The sequence below is a fragment of the Acanthaster planci genome, linkage group LG06 (assembly GCF_054643075.1).
Source record: "Acanthaster planci isolate LZ-2023a linkage group LG06, COTS_SCS, whole genome shotgun sequence".
Classification (NCBI taxonomy): Eukaryota; Metazoa; Echinodermata; class Asteroidea; order Valvatida; family Acanthasteridae; genus Acanthaster; species Acanthaster planci.
Genome location: NC_141782.1, coordinates 18,342,914 through 18,361,874, shown reverse-complemented (window position 1 = coordinate 18,361,874; position 18,961 = coordinate 18,342,914). Strand labels below are relative to the sequence as shown.

The 18,961-nt window shown below is 44.0% G+C and overlaps 1 long non-coding RNA gene across 3 annotated transcripts in view; it reads left to right on the top strand.

The window, feature by feature from the left end:
- The window catches only part of LOC110983294 (uncharacterized), a 94,158-nt gene that overhangs the window by 23,441 nt on the left and 51,756 nt on the right, over positions 1-18,961 (top strand). The window contains exon 2 of one of the 3 annotated variants that reach the window (XR_015425602.1): positions 1,101-1,848. This is a non-coding gene — a long non-coding RNA (uncharacterized LOC110983294). Of the gene's footprint in view, positions 1-775; positions 1,849-18,961 lie in introns of those variants that run through there. The other 2 variants (XR_002598704.2, XR_002598703.2) reach the window with 2 other exon arrangements.

Sequence of the window (18,961 nt, the reverse complement as noted above, 5' to 3'; positions counted from 1 at the left end):
GCGGGACTGGGGCGGGTTTATCCAATTTCAGCGACAGAATATCTTTTGAGAGCACTGCGTGTCGCAGGCCTACGTGACAGACATCGAGGCATAAATACATCCGTGATGTTAATAAACTTTATTGAGAGCCCTAGTGCAAAAAAAACCCAAAAAAATCCCGCCGTGCAGATGCGGTCAGGGCACGGCGTGCTCCGAGCCCCTTTGTGTCCTCCTATCATTCTATCCCGGCCAGTGTCACACCGCAGCGACACAAGATAGAAGGGGGAAGGGCACGGCAGCAGAGGCCTGTCAGAAATGGCAACGTTACAAACAAGATGTTGTTTACAAACAAACCGGCGGATGTGGTAAACAATGCGAGGGGGGACAGGCGGACCGCGGGGCGCAGCGCAACACGCCCGGCGGAGTCAGGTGTGTCAAACATCACACGGTGGTGATGATTTATGGCGCGCAAGCGGTTTACATTCTCGTCTGCTGCTGTCGCGTTCACGATACCCCAAGATCCTGAATGCCAGAGAGCTTCACAGAAATACCTGTGTTGAGTGGCTCGCCAATCCGTGACAACAGGTCAAAAAATAAACTAGTAAGAATTCAACCAAACACAATCTATAGAGGATAAAACCATCCGTAGTTTTTTTTTGAGCGAGTAATGTGAAGGAACAGAGCGTTGACAGCCAAACACGCAGCTCAAATCATAGGTTTTCCTCTGCCACACAAACTTGGCGCGCACCTATCGACGTGCACTCGGATATCCGGTCTGGCTGGGAGCATTAACATACGAATTATTTTCCAAAAATTAGCATAGCTGATTTAACCCCCATTCCATCATCATAATTTGCGACTGTTTGTAGCACAAAGGGGTTAAAAAGACAGTACATCTGGGAATGAAATCTTCGGCAGCGAGCGAGCGGGCCAGAAAATGAAAACAACCCGGCCGCCTAAGAATAACAGCCGCGCTATTTTCCTAAACCATACAACGAAAACACCGGCATAAAATAGGATTTTTTGGCTGATGGTGCACGCGCGTGGCGATGGGGGTATAGCTCGCGTCCGTGCGGTACACGGGTTTGTTTTTGTTAGAATGTCATTCTTTTCTTTTCCAGATGGATCGGCTGGCATATTTAGCGTAGCCCGGTCCTTCATTCGAATCATTTTGCCGAGGAGTTGGGGAACCGGGACTTTCTCCTACCTCGAGAAATCAACCGCGTGTGAGACGAACCAAAAAGATTTGCGGCGTTGTCTCGATCGCGTCGTGGTCTGGTGATAGATTGGGGAGACTGGAGGAACGATGTTGTGTTTTCTTCTTGCTTGCTTAATTCAATTTGAAGGGAAGGCCGACTCAGAAATTGCACCCGACCATCACGTGTGGCAGGGCTTGGCCGTCCGCCTCCGACAACAAAACCGATACATGGTTCCTTGAGATAACAGGGGTATAGAGGTTTGTTGCTCTAGCATAATACAGCAAAACATGAGGGGAGGTCGCCCGCCACTGATTCGTGGTGGGGGCTTTTAAACAGTTGAGTGCGGGCGGCTTGGCCGTAGAATCGCTGGGGTTGCCACTGAGGCGAGGTGGCAAGGCGTCCGGGGGGCCTTCCCCTAGCTTCGCCTCAACGTACCAAATCGGGGGATTATAAGGTTCCGACGAGGACTCTCTGGATTTTGCACAGGCTTCAATAAGACTACAGCTCGGACTTCACTCGGTTGGCTGGCCGGTACCACCACAGGGGATCAACGCCCGATGAGCCGTTCCAAGGCACACCCTCCCTTCCGGCTTCCAGCTTCACCCGACTGCAGTCCAACTCGAACCTAACGGTTTGGCTTCCGGAATAAGTTCCAGCCAGTTGACTCGAGGTAAGAAGTAGGCAGGGATTCTTTCTATCACCACCTTAGTTTGCAAGATGGCTTGCTTTTTCAATATCCTCATGGATTTTTTCTTAGATCTCAGCCAGTTGTCTTATTTTATTGCTATTGCTACAACAGGATGTGGTCTATTACCGGAACTCTGACGTAAAAAGAAAAATAATTACCGTAGACTCTTCTCAAGTTGCATTCGTTTCAAACAGACAAAGGTGCACGGGCTTTTCAAGCCGAGAATACTTTCTTGTCAGTCCAGGGTCTTTCCCCGCTGCATACCACAACCGCTCGTGGCTGAAATGGAAAGATTTTGCTCACCACATTTGGAACGTTTTTCGACCGCCTGCAGCTTTCGATTAAAACATACCATCAACCTGAGTATTAAACGAGCGTAATGTGTGCATAATACGAGCCAAACTTGTGAATTTGGAGCCGGCTACACCTGAAACAAAATAACTAGCCATTTGGAAGAGGGGGGGGGATTTTCATAAGAATTCTGTGCAATTACCCTTTCTCCGTGGAAGGTAACATTAGTATCCGCATCAACCGGAATATTCTTCACCCGATTCTTGAATTCGACGAGTTACAGCCAATCAGAGTGGACGTTAAAGAGCGCTAAGGGAGATCTCTGCACGTGGCCGCGTGAAGTATCCTCTCATTGGAAAGAACAGTCAACACAATATGACGAATTACAAAAAGTATAATTTACAACCTGGGGGGGGGGACATCTGCTCAGAGGGAAAAAACTTCCATTGCCTGTCGTGCAGCGCTATGCTTTCTTACAAGTGTGTCATGCAGTACCCATATACTGGTACCCTGTAATGCCGCGGCCTTGGATCAATTCAATGTGGGGTGGATGTTCACCATCCAGGGACCTGCGCTTGTTTGTTTGGCATTGTTACAGTGAAATGAAAGTAGTTTGTCCGGGCATCTATCGAAAGCGTGCGTTTTAATATACGGAATCTTGGCTGTTTGGCAAAACAGTGAAATTGAGGTGGACAAACACTAACACAGTAACAGAACATTGAAATCATCCTTGAACTTAATTTAAAGTACAGGTATTCGTACTTTCGTGGAAAAAAAATCGATATCGTCAGTGCAAAGAATATTTGAATAGCTCTAGTACAAGGAAATTCTTTCTGTAGGGAAAAACAGATCATTGTTGTACTAGTGAGCAGATTGTCTTAAAATAATTTAATTCTTTATTCATTGAACCTAAAACTTGATAAAATCAGTTTCTCATCTGGCTATGCAGTCTCCAATCTTCCGTTTGGACAGTCTGATGGTAGTCTTTAAACCCTACGCATGAACAACAGAGGAGAAAAAACGCCGCAGAAATTCACAGAGCAACGCAGTGACAAAAAAAGAATCGGTTACCCCATTCATTGTGGTCCGCAACTGTGAACTCGGGCGCGGCCGCGCCGTTAACTGACAGATTGCGCACATCATTCTGCATAATAGCCACACGGAGACCTCCTATTTCTCTCCTGAGTTGGGCAACTCGGCGTTCGGAGCCCGAGGACCAAACTGTCCCGCATTTTGATGAAGTCCCTTATGAGGAACGATTAAATTTGTTGACATCGCTGGAGACCTTTTCCGCTGTGGAGGCAAATTAAAGAAACCGTCTTTTTTTTTCTGAGTTGCTTTTTTTTATATACTTTCCTCCAAGCAACGTGATCTAAGCCGGCACAATGAACGCCCTGCGCCAGCCATCCAGCAGCGAGGTGAGCGGAGGGGGAAAAATTGAAGCTCAGGGCCTGTTGGGTGATGCTGGCTGCAGGGATAAAGCTGAGCGACGTATGAGGTCGGGCTACGGGCAGAAAAATCGTCTTATTATCCCGATCCTCGGGTATCAATCATCAGCGATGTCCGTGTTCAGGCGGGGGGGGGGGTGTTTCTCTCTCTCTTTTTTTTTAATTTTTATTTCTTTTGTTTCCTTCTTTCTTCTTTTCTCACTTTCGCCCAAGCCGTTCAGCAGCGGTTTGGCGCGGATTTCCGGGCAGATCGCTTGTCGACAGGCGCGCTTAAGCTAGATGACCGGGCTTTTGTTCCAAAACTACCCCCGAAAAAAAATATCTATAATTCCACCACTCCTGGGCATGGATGGTCTAGGCTGTCTTTTATAAACACTGTGAGATGACCGTAATTTGAAATTGGGTATGTGGGATACGAGCTAATTAAAGATCGAGGTGGGAACAAAGGCGTTTTTCTGCGGAAGGAGATAGATCGGTTTCGGCATTTTTGACTTTTTCACCGATTTTGTTCAGTTTACAGACGGGCCAATCCATACAATCACTACAAAAGGCCATGCAGGTCAATAATCATCCCCTTGAATGATCCATTCAAGTGACATGAAATCTGGCAAGATAAAATGGACCGATGGCCGATTTTTGAGCGAGCGGTGTCAATAAAAACTAAAGCTATAGTCTTAGTCAAGAGGCAACTTAGGACTTAAATATAATGGACAGTTGCAAAACCTGCCAGCGCGTGGCATCTCTGGTCAGGTTACTGAACTGCACGTTAACGTCACACAAATATCACACGGAAAAATTCGACCAGCAGAAATTCATTCAAGGGGGTAGACTAACGGCCAAGGATAGAATATATCGGACAGCACGTGCAGAGCAGGCCTCGGGTCCAGCTTTACCCGAGCTACCGTCGACAGTCACAAGCGGATGAATAGCGCGCCAAGAAGCGAGATTGACTGAGAGAAAAAAAATGACTCTGGATTATTGCGGGGCGATAACGTGTACGGCATTTAATAGGTGTCGTAAAAAATTAATAGCTCTGTCAATCAGTCGATTTTGGAGTTGATCCCACGAGTGGCGATAATTTCTCCGGCATCGCTGCCTCTTATACGTCGGCAGTTCATTTCTGGGCACGTTCCCGCGTCTTCTTGTGTTCCGTGTGATTCACCGGGAACGGAACCCACGGGACTTTATCGCGCACTTTGGCGCAAAAAACCTCGCAAAATTTCGCACCTTTCCACAGTGCAGGTTGTCTGCGGCTGTTTCATGACTAACCTCCTAAAATTGGAAAATACGTGTAGTATATAATGATATGTAGAGCTGGTTTACTCTCGGTTTCACCTCTCTGGATCCTGCCTGCAGATCTTTCACATCCAACAAAATACCAGCACATCCGGTTTATATCATCGTTCAGTGATTGTGTTTAAAAATGTGATGTGATAGTTTAAAAAAAGCAAGGAACATATAGGCAGCAACCTTTAGCCCTTTAAAGGCAAAAAGACTAACCGTTCACCATAGCTACTGTTCTGTTTTCGCCGATCTCAACTTGACATTTGGAGAAACAGCACATCTTCATTGCCTCCTTCAATGATTTAGTCTTCAAATACCGCCAAACATTTCACTTGAGTTTCCGTTAGGCCTTGCATGGGAAAACAAAGGAAATCTACAGGTCAAAGGTCGAGTGAAGCTCCTATCTTTGAAACCTTAATTTTCTTTTTGGGGTATTTTTCTTTTGACGGAATTCCCTCGGAAGGGCACATTGTGACGGCTGACCGGCCACATCTCCAACATCTTCATCCATCGGCCCCCATCAATTCGTAATGGATGTGTGCCTATTTAATTAGTGCCATGAATATTGCAGAGGCAATTCATCTTTCACGGACTTCGGCTCGATCTCGTTCCCAGGGAGCGGCGGTAAGAATTGGAACTTGCTGATACGGAAGCGCCAAAATTAGCAAGTCCTGATTTTTTTTGTATAGAGAGGGTATCGAGGGGCGGGAAACCGCGAGAGAATGGTATTACTGAGAGCTCCAATATGCCTACCGGCAGACTGTTTGTGATTATTCCATCTGAATAATATGCCATGGACACGATGTTCAAAGTACTAAAAGATTAAAAAGTCAAAGTAATCTAACCAAAATTCTGAATCTCTATCCAGCCGAATAGCCTTATTCTGCTAGACAGTAACACAAATAAACCAAGTCTTGAATGAGAGCGAACTCACCTCTACTGGTGTTATACTTTAAGCCACACTGTTAACACGTTCATGTTCAGAAATGAAACAAAGACACGATAAACAAACAACTATCCATTTCATAGAAAATTTTTCTGTGGTTTAGCGACCGATCGAATTTCAGTAATGTAAATTCCAGGTTTCTCTCTGATAGGTGAGATAGGTTTACAGTTTTATCTGTATGAAAAAATAAAAATTAATATTTCAATTTCAACTGAAGTGAAGTTTTTCAAAGATTGCATCCTTATTTTCCCAACGTTTTTGCTCGACTGATTTAAGAAAATGATCCCGTCCCGGAATTTCTTTTTTTTTAATGCAAGTAATAATTGCGATTGCAAAAGATTGCGTGCGACGCCAGTCATGGATGCATGCGCTAGGACTTGCCAAGCATCCACAAGGAAAGGTGTTGAGTGATAGGAGTTGGTTCCCCCGGGAAATGCCCCCCCCCTTCTCCAGTTGATGACAACGTAAGGTCAGATGTGACCAATGACCGTGCCCACAGAAGGGGATCCCTCCCTATCTAGTTCCAATCAAAACAAAATACTCCTTTAAAACAACGACAACAGTATCCTTGCAAAAAAGCAACCTTCTGCATATTTGATGAAAAAGAATTTCCTCATGCGAAGTAAGGAGTTCAGTGTTGCGAATGAAAGCCTATGACGAGTCTCGTTTCAAGTTCAGACGTGTTTTGAAGTTTGTGGTCTGTCAGCGTATTAATCAAAAGTGTAAAAGAAAAATAGGTTAGATAATTATGATTGCATCGAGTTGTAGATACTATGGAAGAGCAAGTGTAATTAAGTTTAATGGTGCACAGACAATAAATCCATGACAATCCGCTGCAGTGGGTAACATTCTTTATGGAGCAGATGCAGCGGGGAGGGGGGGGTGGCTACAGACGTGTCTCGTCGTCAAATGTCCACTATTGTACAGTTTGAGCTTTCACCCAGTTCCTATCACACAGAATGCTTGCAGGGCAAGTTTACTCCCCTAAATGGCCTATCGTGTTCTGTAATATTGCAAGTTTACGGAAGATTTTTCCACCGTGTGTCCCCCTGACGATAAGACAGCCATCGGTAGCCAGCTGCCCTAGTAATGCTGGGTTGACAAACACCGGGTCATACACAGGGCACTAAACATGAACATCACTCATTACTCCAGAAGAACAGCTGGCCGAGTAACTTTACTAGACAGTGACTTGCATCTCAGACCTTTCCCGAATTTTTGAGGTTGGCTCTGCCCATATTTTGGTAAAATAAAATGTTGCTGAGCTCGCAGTTAGGCTATTAGGTTCTTATTTTAGTAGACAATTCTCTTTCTGGAACAGCACTGATCTTCTTGCAACTATTTGATGTAAAGCCAAGAATGTTAGCTTCCAGCATATGCGTAAACGCTGAAAAAAAGTTTGCTAACGGGGTCTTTAGAAAAATTTTGGACAGGCTTTTCCGAATGTTGCTAGGAATTACGGGAAAATCTGTTGATGTATGTTATAATTGTAGTCATGGGACATGGGACACTATTGGCATAGTCAAGTGAGTGGGAGTCGAACAAGGAAGTTGCCTGGTGTTTGTTACATTTGATCGGCTTGGTTTAATTAACCGCTGTTTTATTATTTTAAAATTTATTTATAACACTGATTGTCCAATTTAAAAATAATAATAATGTAGGTTGAATATTTTGCAAAGTACCACGTGCACTTTACCAATCATTTGAACAGTGAAGTTTCCGCATGTGGTTTTCCTATAAAAACCACATTTTGGTTGCTGTTCTTGTTAAAAGAAATAACACTTTTAAAAATGATGGACGAATATCTCCATTGGATTAAATCTTAGGTCTATACTATTTTAAACGTAAAAGACGTAATAAAAATAGCTGTTTACAAAACCTGCTAAACAGATAAAGGTTTTTTAAGAATGTTCAACCAAAAGGTATTACGTTCTTTGAACTGACGTTCTGTGGCAGAAGACTCGTTTTGTTATTGAAGCCAAACAGACCTGGTCGGCTCACAGTTTTCAAAATATCGCTTGGAAAATTTTGTTCACCTACAAGTTAGACAGGTTGGTCCGTTCAGTCAACTTTTACCAAAATGATCTTTCCCACCTTTTTAAACAACGGGAAAAAGTAACCATCACATATATAGCCTACAGATGTATTGTTTCTTTGGTACACGTTTTGCTATTCTCTGACCAATTGAATTATCGCAATTATAAAGAGTAAAATAAAGCGAAATGATCTTTTACCAGACAGTGGCATGATATATAATCTACTCCCAACTCTCAAAAATTTCAGTTCAGGGGAAAATACATATGTAGGAAAATCCGGAGAATCCATATTTTACGGATAATTAGCCATTGCCATAAATCCGTGCAGACGCAGGAAGCTCTTTAACATCAGCCGCACATGCGTACATACCACAACCTGGCTCTGACCTATGACCCCAGCACTCCAACCTCTCAGCTGGAACTTGAAAATACATATGGTCGGGGTCAGAGCTCAAACTCGAAGATGGGTTGTTCGAAATCATTCATAGGACCCCGGGACGCACAAATCATTACCGGTACGCCAAAAAGAAATGTAGTGCCTATCCTCGTTTTCACCTGAAAGCCGACGAAATGGTGAATCCTTTTCAATAATAATCTGCTAACATTTTGTAGAAACTGCGCAAAAATCGGTTGATAATATTTAGGATCGCTGATAAAATATACAGGATGGAGTTCAAAAATTGGAAGGAATAAGCACCAAAATACACGAAAGTCTGGATTCTTTCCATTGCGTGTTAACTAACCTCCACAATCAGTCAGGCCTATACCTTGGGAAATAATCTCTCAAAAGCAGCCTTCGTGCGTTGAAAACACATGTTCTCACTGGACTAGTCACAAAACGCTGCGAAAAAATGTAGTTGAATGTACTTGGGAAACGTTGTGTCAGCGAAGTATATTGTACCGGTTCGAAATAATCTGAAATACTTTAAAAACTGGGCTTAAAACTGACCAAATTTCAGCAAGAAACTGCTCATAAAGTATTTGACCTACTTTTGACATAGTATCACCCAATCTGACAATTTTTCTCTTTTCTCTCTCATTTTTATGCCAGAGGAATTATTAGACGATGCGGTTGTTTTGTTTTCCATATTTTATGGAAATTGTCAGATTTTCCCCATCAACTGATTATTAAACATTTATTTCGCAATATCCGTTTCGCCCAAAATGACCCACAAAATGACACCTGTCCAAGTCACCTCAACTTGCTAATTACATTAAATACAATGAAAACTCACAAGAAAGATGTATTGATCTAACCATTTGTAATCCTAGCTATTTATCGGCAACTCTGAAAAGAGAATTTCAGTGGCAAAGACTGCAGTAAAAGTGAGTTTTTCTGAAGGGATCGAGTCTCAAGTTGTGTCATTGCTGCGTAAAGAAAATGTCAATTCCACTATTAGAATAAGCTGAATTGCCTGTCTTTTTTTCTCTTGATTTCAGCGAGTCTTATAATTATAAGCTCTCCCCGTTTTGTTTTCATACAGTGGCTTTCAATTTTGGGGATATGGCGATAACGGTGCTCAGAAGTGATCCGATCAGACTTTGTCAGCATGATGAAATATCCCCCCCCCCTGCATCATATATTTTCGATTGGATTTGATAGACAAAGCAATAAATACATTGTCAGAAGCCTTCCTGCCCAGTGTTGCCAAAGCTGAGCGAGACCCCGCAGGTCGTGCGGGGGAAAAATAGATGGGAATGAGGGGTAGAGAAAAACTTTGCTTCCCACTTGTCAGCGATGGAATAAAACACGATCAAATCGCGGAGAAGCTATACACGGGGGGGGGGACACGGGTCTCCGTAATAACGAGACATGACAGCCGCGCTGGAAAAAGACTGGATTTACGCGGTGCGGAAGCATAGATCACGCGAGTAAATCGGGAGGAACCGCGAATAATATACGAGGGCTGGAACCGTTTACTGCCAGTCAAGGGAACCCTTGGGACGGGCAGGGGTGTGAAACTGGCCCCAGGGCGTCCCTGTTCGCCCATAGATCAAAAGACAGCACCCAGTGTCGGAAGTGGGTAGACACAAGAAGTGGGTCGGCCAGCGCAAATACCTCGGCGCTTGCAAATTAACGGAGACGCGTTATCACCAGGTCTCATTTTCATAATGGGCCAGATTGGAGCGCGATGCAGAGCGTTCTACCTTGTTTAACGCCACGGTGATGTTTGATTCTCATATTGCCAGTCGTGAATCTTCGCAGTCTAGTACTTCGTCTCCTTCTCTACGTCTCACTTCTCACTGACAATCACGAGACTCGGTAAATCATTTTTTATTCACGTCATAAGGGGGTGATTTGTTTTAAGTGCGTTGCACTGTGAGCGTCGAGGCGTGGGCTCGTATATAATACGCGACTCGGTGTTATAAATGGCCCAATCTGTTTCTTTTTACTTGTATGAAAACCGTCGGACACTCGGAATGGAGTCGGTTGCACGAGAGATCTGGCTGAGGACGTCAGTGTTTGCATGTTAGTCCACATACCACGTTGGCTCATTTCCCGCGACGGGCATTCCTGACGGTCGGAAATAATTCAGGGCAGACACAAAACCTTACACACTTTAACAGACCCGCCTGCTTTGTGGTTGACGATTCGGAGACAAACGTGAATCCTTTTCTCTGAATGGGACAGTCTGGTGACTATGTAGTTCTATGAGTAGGCTCTATTATTTAACTCAGGCCGTGTCCGAAACGGGCTTCCAGAGTTACGGCTAGGTCTATTGTCTGCGCGTCTCCACGCATTTCCATTGGAGCGAGGACCTAGATCTAGCTCTAGACAAGAGATTCGGATGCAGCCTTCTATGTGGTATGGAAATAAACCTGAAACCTAATGTCTTTAGGATAAGGAGCTAGTTTCTTTAATTCACTCTGGAGATAAGTTGTTTAAGACCGCTTGAAATTCGAATGTTTCATTAGAATTAACCACATTATAAAACACAGGATGTGAATCACACCAAGGGTTATCACTGAAAGAGTCATTTATTTTCTTCCCTACCGCTGTCGATGAGTCAGAGTTGTCAAGTTTAGAACCCAAATTAAGCTTGACCATAGACAAACCCTCGAATTAGAACTCTGGTCTCCAGGTGCACTTCACAACGCTGGTTAACTTGGTATCAACTGTCGAATGAGAAGACTTCCAATAAAGTTGTTAATTTATCAGTGCAAATTAACAAGCAATGAATGTTTCATGTAGGGGTGCGAATCACCTACTAAAAACAAACACTGGCCGACTCTTGTTCTGGAACTTGCACAGAGCAGCAGTGCAGACGGCCAAATTTGTCGTTTTCATTGAGAAAAAAATGTCACGTGACAGTCGTCCCTGCCGACGGGGGGAGGGGGAGGGGGGAATCGTTGGCCGAGGTCAGTAGAGACGGGAATAGCTGGGCTTCATCTCCTTGCGCCCTCAGGGCTGGTCTCTGTATTAGCGCACACCGAGTGATTCCAAGACATGCGCACGGGGAGTTTCTTGCAGAGGAATTCCACCAAAACATCTGGTCTGGCGTATGTGGTTCGGACCCGGAACTATGGAACACATTCTCAATGGGCTAACCTGGCCCGACTGCCCAAGTAGATTCGTAAATAATATGGGTTCTTATCCCTCTGAATTGAATTCCATTGCTAATTGGACATCTGTGGCCGATGGCGGCCCACTAGAGCAATTATCAACGGCTGATGAGCACAATGATAAGCGGCGTTTTGACTTGATATTGATGTTTGACAGTTCTGTGAATTCACCCCTTGACCAGAGTGCCAGTGATACTTCCCACCCACAGTCGAGGATGCAGACTCCGCCCCCGATTCAGTTACACTTACAGATTGTTAAGAAAATATTGTATGCCTAAATAAAGACACCAATACTTAGACCAAGTGTAAATTTTGATCCAGTTGATGTTATCGTGGAATTTTAATTCTATATAATTCTATATCTGTGCACGATTTTCCTCAGTGTGTATTCGAAAGTTTGATGTTTCACTCAAAGAGATGCACTAAATTCCATAATATTGTCGGCAAAACGTCAGTGGGGTGTGAGGGGAAGTGATGAAGTCTGCACGATAAAAAATAGAGATGTGTGTTCGGAGAAACCGTAGGCCCAACTTGTTAACCTGGTTTTGTTGAAGTGCGACAGGATAGAGGCTGCACCGCCCCGAGTACATCCACTCGTCATGACCCGTTTACACAGGGGTAAGTTATACCGACTGGTACAAATTCCGCTGTGGTAATACGCTAGAAGTTGTTTTCATAGTTCGTAGAATTTGCTTCTCTTCCCGGTCAGAAATGTCGCGTACCATCACACATTAAAACCACGGGTAGGAAACGAGGAGCGTCTTTATATATTCAATCCGGGCTACTCTCTTTGGGTATAGCATTTAACCGCTGGTAGTTCAGAATGCCGTCGGTCAGATTCATATGGGGGGAAACAGCCAAATAAAGTCACAATTAGCGCAGTCATTCATGAAAATGTTCATTTCGCGACGGCACTGGCTATAGATATCACGTGGACAATATGCCCAAATGCACATTTCTCTGGAAAAGCTTCACAGGTTGTATCCACTTCTCCGACCAATTCGTTATGCGCATCGCTAAAATGATGGTTGAATCAGTTTAACCATTCCCGATTCAATTCTGATCACCTCCCTCTCCTAAAATGTCGACAGGCGTTTCTGACGAAGTTGAGGTCAGAGGTCGAAGTACTAAATTAAGCCACAGTCACCACAACACAACTCATGAATCTTCGGAGATGCAGCCAATCGATTAAAAGGCAACGTCCTTTCCCCCCGGTCTTTTTGTAACAAACAGTTTTAAATCACCGAGGGGGATATTTTGGAAGGAGGCTCCCATGAATCTTTGCGAAACTTTACAGACTTGCCTGTCACAGTCTCTTTGCTTTTTCTCCTTTTTTCCCCACCCCCAAAGGACGTATAGTTTACCATTACTCATTTTCTGGGTGTGGTAATTATCTGATCGTGGCTGATGAAACTTTCAACACAAACAATTACGGTAAAATATACACCTGCACCTCCAAAAATATGGCTTCGAACTTCGTGATTCATAGCGCCTCAAATTGAAAGATTAACCACGGCAAAAGTGATGAAGTTTCTTCCACCAGTGTACAGAGTATACAGGGGCGAAGTGACGCATGGCTGTTAGCACAAGTGGAATCCCATGTTCGCTGATATGTACTGAGCTAGAAACTCTTCTGCGAAGAATGAAAAACACAGACGAGTAAAACAACACAGACCCCGAAATACGAGCGATTCACAAGAGTACGCAAAGAGTTTGCAACGCGCTGACCAATCACCGTGAGTCGCGAAACCTGTCGACCCTTTCCAAACGTGCATTGGGTCGACGGATTTTGCGCACTGTGATTGGTCAACGCGTTGAGGCGCACTATTGTGAAACACCCGTATTGGTCTGGTGACAGTTGGAGTCTGTGCTTCTAATTCTATCATGATCTTTAGTTGCAACCCGAAAGTCTTGGCTACTCATAATCCAAGCATCAAAAAAATTGCCTAATGTAGGCTGTGAATACTGTGAATGACTTTGTGCAAGAAGTTGAGCCAGCACTATTGCCAGATTGTTTTGATGCTTTTGATGAGGAAACTCATGATTTCTATAACTTTTTTTAAAATCTGGAAGAATTCTGCGAGTAATTTTGGACGGATTGGGACATCAATTCGAACCAGAACTGCATCCATTAGACTTCTTCATACTTTTAACGTTGATTTTGTTTTGAACTGAAGAGAAGTGACGTGGACGTCGCGTAAAAAAATGGAATGGCGTGTCCTAATTTCTGCAGGATGTAAATGGGTAAATTTTTGAGAGTAAATGAGAGAGGGGTGGTGGCTGTTTAGCCGCGAGAGATCAATCGTCTTTGATTAATTGAAGTCATGACAGGTTTCATAAACTGTTTATACACACGGCTGACCGTTTTGGTATTTTGCGCCCTGGCCAGCGAACGTCAATCCACGGCCATATGTCGGCCGTGACGTCACGGGAGAGGAAACCAAAATGGCATGGCGGGGAGAGGGAAAAGGCGAAAAGATGGATACCTCAGGACAAAGGGAATACTTGAGGAGAGTCGGGAGACAGAGGAGTAGGAAGGTGGGGGCTGATGGAGGAGAAGTCTTGTTGATAAACATTTGCGATAAGGGTTGGATGTCGCCTCGAGTGGACGGCATGCCGATGATGTAAGTCGGTCCATTGTGACGTCAGGCAAGACCTCGGCAAACACTGTTGAGAAATCTTGGTAAGGCCTGTGCAGGCAAACATCAGGTAAGATAGGCAGATAGACTACGGAACAGACGATAGAATGACTGGCAGAGCATGCATAGACACAGGAGCAGAGATTCACAGAGCAATTTATATTCCTCATCATCAGCGACAAATAAAAAGCGCTCGCATTTATTGACGTATCGTGTAGGGCATTTGTTTGTTTGTTTGTTTGTTTGTTTTTTTGAACAGTTGGATTCAGTTCAGTCTGCCTGGAATATTGTATCGCCATGGCTATAACTAGACTTTTTCCCTGTAGATGTCCGTGTTTTTTGTTGAAATCGACTAGAGCGGATTCGGGAGTTCAGCTTCTCGCTGGAGTGCGGCATGACTGAGATACACCATTTTGTAGAAGTAGCTGTATGTAAACCCTCTAATGGCTGAGGTAGCGATTTCTAGCTTGCCCTAGTTTTTGACCTCTTCCATCGGATCATCACACTTCAGTTTTCAGGCTATTTTCGTTCATATCATTATTTCTTTGCAATGTGTCGCATCGATGATGCCCGCATGGTGACGCGAGAGACTAGAAACGCGAGAAACTATAAATACGCGTAGGAGTAAACGGTCCACATAATTGTCATCGGATAGAAATTGCAATTGCGATATAAATGAACGGTAAGGCTCGCAAAGGAAGCAATAATATAAGATTCTCTTCAAATTCTTTGTTTCTGATATCCTTGACGGAGTACATGTAGTGCTGTGGCCACAATGTCTGTAATTGCAACACGTGTCAGCGAATGAACTGATTTGACCGCATCCGAAACCGCGTGAGTGAGTCCAAGCTCAATTAATCTTTCGTTTTAAGTCTGAAGCAACCGACGGGATTTTCCCTTTCTTCTCTACTCGTGCCATGTGAAGTGAGCTTTCAGTTTGGTTCGTTGGGTCATGAGAATTCAATCGATTCCCACGAGTATTGGGAATTCTGGTGGGAAACAATGGAAAGGTCCAAGATAACAGAATCTCTCCTTCGCGTGGCTTATTTTAAATGGAAAGTACAAAATCAAGGTTAATCCAAAACTGAAAGAAAAGTTGTCGATCATGAACGAGAGGAATCGAGAGTTTTCCGCTTTTACGGTTCATTAATTTTGTTAATGTATTTTTACAAGTTCTAGTGGGAGACAATAGAAAAGTCCAAGATAACAGAGTCGCTCCTTTGCGTGGCTTTTTTTTTAGTGGGAAGTACAAAACCGAGGTTTCGAGAGGAATCGAGACTTTCCCGCTTCTACGGCTCATTAATTTTGTTGATGTCTTTTTACAAAAAAAGTCAAGAAAATGTTTTCTATTCTTTAGGAGAAACAACGATTTTCCTTTTCACAATGTAGTACATGTATAGGAATTGTTTCTTCTTTCCGGTGATGAGTATATTTAGACCACAAAAACACTGAGCGGAAGTAGCTACACATCCCCGGCGAATAACCTAGCCATGGACCATATCATTTCAAAGAATTTTTATCCTGTTCCACATACACAGTGTTCACTGTTTCTCTCCATGTGTACAATAGGCCTTTTGCGAGTCAAATTTGAATGAAATCTGGTACACTGAGTTATCTGATTGCACCTCAACGTAATAACAATTTCAACGTTTCCCCAGACTTAACACAGTGTTATACCTTGTGATTCGGGGAAAGCTTTTGCATAGCGACCACCATCTTTGGAATTGACCAGTTCCTTTGTGCCCTTCGTATCTATTAAAACTCAGTGTATTGGTGTAAGGTGTCTCTTTTGTAGCTAAGCAAAAGCTTGCCCAGAATCACGAGGTATGGCAACAGTGTCTTTAGAACGGAAAATTCACATTGCTATGGACACGTAAATTTAAAGAACTCAGTGTACCAGATTTTATTCTCATTCAACTCGCACAAGGCTTATTGGGAGCTTCCTTCCTTATTGGGAGCTTCCTAATGCAAAGTTTTCACTCACATTAGGAATTTGCGTCGGGTTGACTGACGTCACACGGCGAGCGCGCACACTTTGTCCTTACATTGCTTTGCGGTAACAGCCTCTTTTGTTTTTGTCCATAAGGATCGCTTTCTTTATGCCTGTTGCTGAGTGTCTTTTTAGATGAACGAAAATAACTGGATGCTTACTGGGGGAAAGGGGTCGATACTCGCACAGTCTCGCAGCCCAGTGACGACTACCAGCTAAACAAAACAAGGCTATACAACGTTAAAACAACACTGAGGTCATACTTACAACTCCAAAGTTCCTAAAAATAAGATGCTTTAAACGTAGACGATAACATCAAGGACATACGCCGCTGATTGACGAGTCATGTGCTTTTCGGCTAATCAAAGATACAACTGTAATTTGACTCACACCATCGCATTGGGGGAAATCAGAGTTTTTGCGTCAACCATTCTTTCTCCACGATTTATTTTATTTGGTAAATTCGGTTCCGTTGAACACAAATTCCGTTGTTCACAAATCTTACTCAAGTGGAGATTCGACTTCCATGTATGGTGATGACTTTTGGGACATGTCGTAACTTCTGTGATTCTCTTTCGGTAATTAAACCGGTAAAATCCAAAAGAGAACATCAAATCTGGGAACATTGAAGACCGCTAAAATATAATCAGTGCGATGGTGGTAGGCTTGTGTAGCCATCTGTGGCAGGGAGCCGCTGTCTCTAGGAAGAAATGAACATTACCATATGCGCAGATGGACAGTCTTCAGCCATGATGGCATCCTTTTTTCCCTCAAGTACCCGGGAAGCTTAAATCGTCTTGCGTTCAATATCAGACCATCAGGCCCCTGGCGAGCGACCACACGCAAGATACGCCCTGCACTTTTTTTGTCTCCTCCCGTTCTGATCGAGAACCATCATTAACTAAAGTGCCCAGGGCACCCGTGGAACTCCATCGCTGTCTTCGTTGACAGCGACGTGCGTGTACATCCGTGGACCTGTCGACCCGGTGATCCCGCCCCGCTCCCCCACGCCGTGCGCGCCACCGCCCCCCGATTGTATGCGTTCACTAACTAGTAGGTCTCCCGCGGAATACTGGACCAGATAGCTCGTAATAATAGGTGGCGCTTTCCTGTAGGCCTATGTCACGCGCTGTGAAATCAGTTACACATCCCTCCTAAAGTTTTGAGTAAATGGTATTCAGCTTCAAACTTTTCTATTGTGTTATCTGTGAAAAAAACAAGAACAAAAAGCAAAACTGGGCTGTGAGTGTTGCATTGTGACTTTTCTAAATTTGGAATTTTGGAATAATAAAGGGATGCTGCTGGCCACACAGTTCAACCATAGAGGAATAAAGTTTCCTCCATGATTTAACTTGGCAACCGTTTCTCACAAAAATGATGAACCAGATTATCTGGTTGTCTACAGCTGGGCGATGGTACTGCATAGGCCTACATTAAACCTCTCCTATCTGGCCTTCTTAGCCTGTAGAGGTAGCGTTCATGTCAACGCGGAGTCATAGTAAGTCATACATCCATTCTTAAACTCCTTCTTTGACTTCAGCATCATAAAGAGAAGACGAGTGAAGGTGTCAGCACTGTCAAACTGCAGCTGTTTTAAATCATTACGCTAGGATGTGTTTCATACTGATTTTGAAAGAATGCCAGATGGTGTGAGGCTCAACCCGTGGACCCAGTTACGAGTGGAGATTTTATTTTTGACTTTCACGAATTGAGCCGGGGGCAGAACCGTGCTGTTCCAGGTTGAATCGAGGACACGTCGCGATCTTGGCACGAAAGAAGAAGAAAAAAAGTTCTCCTCACCGAAACTCGGGGGTCCATACCCTGGGGCGACGTGCCGGCTATAGCCGAGTTGTACTGCCGGGCCATCAGTCCTTTACACCTGTCGGCGGAGGTAACCCCACCTATTGTTCCGATGATAGCCGCGAAATGCCCGCGGGAGCCCCGAGAAGCCAAGGTGTTGAAATGACCGGACGAAGAGGAGTCAGGCGCCGGCCAGGTTCGGGGGCCTGAGGTAGGCCTGGGCCCGGTTAAGAGAAAGAGGGAAGGAGCTTGGATCGAAGGTGTCCCTGGTGGATCGCGTGCTGTGCCTTGAAACAGACAGATTGCCATGTGCTTTTATCTCGGACTCCCCAAAGACTGGCAGAACGACATGGCATTAAATAAAGCAACATTCTGGTGCCAGTAATAGACGATAAAATCATGCCAAAGTTGTCAGGTAAAGCAAGCGTGCCTTTCGCTGATCTGACTTAAAATTTTAAACAAGAGACTTTAACCACATTGACCTTTGATTTCAAATTCCATTTTACACATCTAACGCCACTTGTGTGGACTATTTACAAAACTGCGTATGTTTATGGTGCCTTGTAGGGTACCAAACAGTAAGAAGTGCCCCCAAGGAACATTCGTTGTAGGCCTATGTGTAGGATACTTAAACGGCACCCCACAAGAATTTCACGAAATAGATTTTTGGAGTTTACTCAAAAGGGAGGAATTCCCTAGGTAGACTTATCCGTCGGAAAATGATTTTTTTACATGCGGACGTTTGGTCGAAATATCAACCCAAGAAACACAGTCTGGTTTAAATGGTAGCAATTTGGAAACTGCGCTTCAAGAACAAAGAAAGAATACTAAATACATGTATAAGGGTTTGTGTTTTCTTTCTGGTGTTATAAAGAGGTCAGATGGGCGATGATCGTCAAGTTAGACTCATATCCCGTACAAATAGCCTTCTGCACTGGACAAATCCCTCAACGTAACTTGGCCTGCGTGAGTTCATTGCGAGTATTATTTTGATACCCTCTTGCTTTGAGGGTATATACCTACGCACCTGTCATACACGACAAATAGCCCGGGACATCAGAATATATAAACTAGGACAATTTTTTTGTTGTTGTTTG